This window comes from Bactrocera oleae, unplaced genomic scaffold, assembly GCF_042242935.1.
Source record: "Bactrocera oleae isolate idBacOlea1 unplaced genomic scaffold, idBacOlea1 ctg00000009.1, whole genome shotgun sequence".
Classification (NCBI taxonomy): domain Eukaryota; kingdom Metazoa; phylum Arthropoda; class Insecta; order Diptera; family Tephritidae; genus Bactrocera; species Bactrocera oleae.
This window is the reverse complement of record NW_027212752.1, coordinates 322,501-327,500: the sequence shown is the minus strand read 5'-3', so window position 1 is coordinate 327,500 and position 5,000 is coordinate 322,501.

Here is a 5,000-nt window from a genome sequence, read left to right as displayed (position 1 = left end):
ACTATTATACCATATTGTATAATATGATTTTAATTCAATTACTTTATTACTTTGGTATATTAAATGATAGTCGTTTGATAACAATCCCAACATTTACCTTATTTTCAATAAATATTGAAAACAAAGTTTTATGCGTTCAAATTTTTATTTTCATGTTATGATTCTCTCAAACACTCATTAATATACCATATTGTATAATATGCTTTTATTTCAATTACTTTATTACTTTTGGTATATTAAATGATAGTCGTTTGATAACAATCCCAACACTTACCTTATTTTCAATAAATATTGAAAACAAAGTTTTATACGTTCAAATTTTTATTTTCATGTTATGATTCTCTCAAACACTCATTAATATACCATATTGTATAATATGCTTTAATTTCAATTACTTTATTACTTTTGGTATATTAAATGATAGTCGTTTGATAACAATCCCAACACTTACCTTATTTTCAATAGATATTGAAAACAAAGTTTTATGCGTTCAAATTTTTATTTTCATGTTATGATTCTCTCAAACACTAATTAATATACCATATTGTATAATATGCTTTAATTTCAATTACTTTATTACTTTTGGTATATTAAATGATAGTCGTTTGATAACAATCCCAACACTTACCTTATTTTCAATAAATAGTGAAAACAAAGTTTTATGCGTTCAAATTTTTATTTTCATGTTATGATTCTCTCAAACACTCATTAATATACCATATTGTATAATATGCTTTAATTTCAATTACTTTATTACTTTTGGTATATTAAATGATAGTCGTTTGATAACAATCCCAACACTTACCTTATTTTCAATAAATATTGAAAACAAAGTTTTATGCGTTCAAATTTTTATTTTCATGTTATGATTCTCTCAAACACTCATTAATATACCATATTGTATAATATGCTTTAATTTCAATTACTTTATTACTTTTGGTATATTAAATTTTATTTTCATGTTATGATTCTCTCAAACACTCATTAATATACCATATTGTATAATATGCTTTAATTTCAATTACTTTATTACTTTTGGTATATTAAATGAAAATTTATTACTTCATAGACTTTATATATTTACTACTTATATGAAAATTTATTACTTCATAGACTTTATACATTTAGTACTTATATGAAAATTTATTACTTCATAGACTTTATACAATTAATACTTATATGAAAATTTATTACTTCATAGACTTTATACAATTAATACTTATATGAAAATTTATTACTTCATAGACTTTATATATTTACTACTTATATGAAAATTTATTACTTCATAGACTTTATACATTTAGTACTTATATGAAAATTTATTACTTCATAGACTTTATACAATTAATACTTATATGAAAATTTATTACTTCATAGACTTTATACAATTAATACTTATATGAAAATTTATTACTTCATAGACTTTATACAATTAATACTTATATGAAAATTTATTACTTCATAGACTTTATACATTTAATACTTATATGAAAATTTATTACTTCATAGACTTTATATATTTACTACTTATATGAAAATTTATTACTTCATAGACTTTATACAATTAATACTTATATGAAAATTTATTATTTCATAGACTTTATACAATTAATACTTATATGAAAATTTATTACTTCATAGACTTTATACATTTAATACTTATATGAAAATTTATTACTTCATAGACTTTATATATTTAATACTTATATGAAAATTTATTACTTCATAGACTTTATACAATTAATACTTATATGAAAATTTATTACTTCATAGACTTTATACAATAAATAGTTATATGAAAATTTATTACTTCATAGACTTTATACAATTAATACTTATATGAAAATTTATTACTTCATAGACTTTATACAATTAATACTTATATGAAAATTCATTACTTCATAGACTTTATACATTTAATACTTATATGAAAATTTATTACTTCATAGACTTTATATATTTACTACTTATATGAAAATTTATTACTTCATAGACTTTATACATTTAGTACTTATATGAAAATTTATTACTTCATAGACTTTATACAATTAATACTTATATGAAAATTTATTACTTCATAGACTTTATACAATTAATACTTATATGAAAATTTATTACTTCATAGACTTTATACAATTAATACTTATATGAAAATTTATTACTTCATAGACTTTATACAATTAATACTTATATGAAAATTTATTACTTCATAGACTTTATATATTTACTACTTATATGAAAATTTATTACTTCATAGACTTTATACATTTAGTACTTATATGAAAATTTATTACTTCATAGACTTTATGCAATTAATACTTATATGAAAATTTATTACTTCATAGACTTTATATATTTACTACTTATATGAAAATTTATTACTTCATAGACTTTATACAATTAATACTTATATGAAAATTTATTACTTCATAGACTTTATACAATTAATACTTATATGAAAATTTATTACTTCATAGACTTTATACAATTAATACTTATATGAAAATTTATTACTTCATAGACTTTATACATTTAATACTTATATGAAAATTTATTACTTCATAGACTTTATATTTTTTATACTTATATAAAAATTTATTACTTCATAGACTTTATATTTTACTTCATAGACTTTATACATTTAATACTCATATGAAAATTTATTACTTCATAGACTTTATATATTTACTACTTATATGAAAATTTATTACTTCATAGACTTTATACATTTAGTACTTATATGAAAATTTATTACTTCATAGACTTTATACAATTAATACTTATATGAAAATTTATTACTTCATAGACTTTATACAATTAATACTTATATGAAAATTTATTACTTCATAGACTTTATACATTTAATACTTATATGAAAATTCATTACTTCATAGACTTTATATTTTTTATACTTATATAAAAATTTATTACTTCATAGACTTTATATTTTACTTCATAGACTTTATACATTTAATACTCATATGAAAATTTATTACTTCATAGACTTTATATATTTACTACTTATATGAAAATTTATTACTTCATAGACTTTATACATTTAGTACTTATATGAAAATTTATTACTTCATAGACTTTATACAATTAATACTTATATGAAAATTTATTACTTCATAGACTTTATACAATTAATACTTATATGAAAATTTATTACTTCATAGACTTTATACAATTAATACTTATATGAAAATTTATTACTTCATAGACTTTATACATTTAATACTTATATGAAAATTTATTACTTCATAGACTTTATATATTTACTACTTATATGAAAATTTATTACTTCATAGACTTTATACAATTAATACTTATATGAAAATTTATTATTTCATAGACTTTATACAATTAATACTTATATGAAAATTTATTACTTCATAGACTTTATACATTTAATACTTATATGAAAATTTATTACTTCATAGACTTTATATATTTAATACTTATATGAAAATTTATTACTTCATAGACTTTATACAATTAATACTTATATGAAAATTTATTACTTCATAGACTTTATACAATTAATAGTTATATGAAAATTTATTACTTCATAGACTTTATACAATTAATACTTATATGAAAATTTATTACTTCATAGACTTTATACAATTAATACTTATATGAAAATTCATTACTTCATAGACTTTATACATTTAATACTTATATGAAAATTTATTACTTCATAGACTTTATATATTTACTACTTATATGAAAATTTATTACTTCATAGACTTTATACATTTAGTACTTATATGAAAATTTATTACTTCATAGACTTTATACAATTAATACTTATATGAAAATTTATTACTTCATAGACTTTATACAATTAATACTTATATGAAAATTTATTACTTCATAGACTTTATACAATTAATACTTATATGAAAATTTATTACTTCATAGACTTTATACAATTAATACTTATATGAAAATTTATTACTTCATAGACTTTATATATTTACTACTTATATGAAAATTTATTACTTCATAGACTTTATACAATTAATACTTATATGAAAATTTATTACTTCATAGACTTTATACATTTAATACTTATATGAAAATTTATTACTTCATAGACTTTATATATTTAATACTTATATGAAAATTTATTACTTCATAGACTTTATACAATTAATACTTATATGAAAATTTATTACTTCATAGACTTTATACATTTAGTACTTATATGAAAATTTATTATTTCATAGACTTTATACATTTAATACTTATATGAAAATTTATTACTTCATAGACTTTATATATTTACTACTTATATGAAAATTTATTACTTCATAGACTTTATACAATTAATACTTATATGAAAATTTATTATTTCATAGACTTTATACAATTAATACTTATATGAAAATTTATTACTTCATAGACTTTATACAATTAATACTTATATGAAAATTTATTACTTCATAGACTTTATACATTTAATATTTATATGAAAATTTATTACTTCATAGACTTTATACATTTAATACTTATATGAAAATTTATTACTTCATAGACTTTATACAATTAATACTTATATGAAAATTTATTACTTCATAGACTTTATACATTTAATACTTATATGAAAATTTATTACTTCATAGACTTTATACATTTAATACTTATATGAAAATTCACTACTTCTTCATTTAATATTGCACGCAAAGTATTTTGGTTAACATTTTTATTTTCATGTTATTAAAACACTTGATATACTATTATACCATATTGTATAATATGATTTTAATTCAATTACTTTATTACTTTGGTATATTAAATGATAGTCGTTTGATAACAATCCCAACATTTACCTTATTTTCAATAAATATTGAAAACAAAGTTTTATGCGTTCAAATTTTTATTTTCATGTTATGATTCTCTCAAACACTCATTAATATACCATATTGTATAATATGCTTTTATTTCAATTACTTTATTACTTTTGGTATATTAAATGATAGTCGTTTGATAAC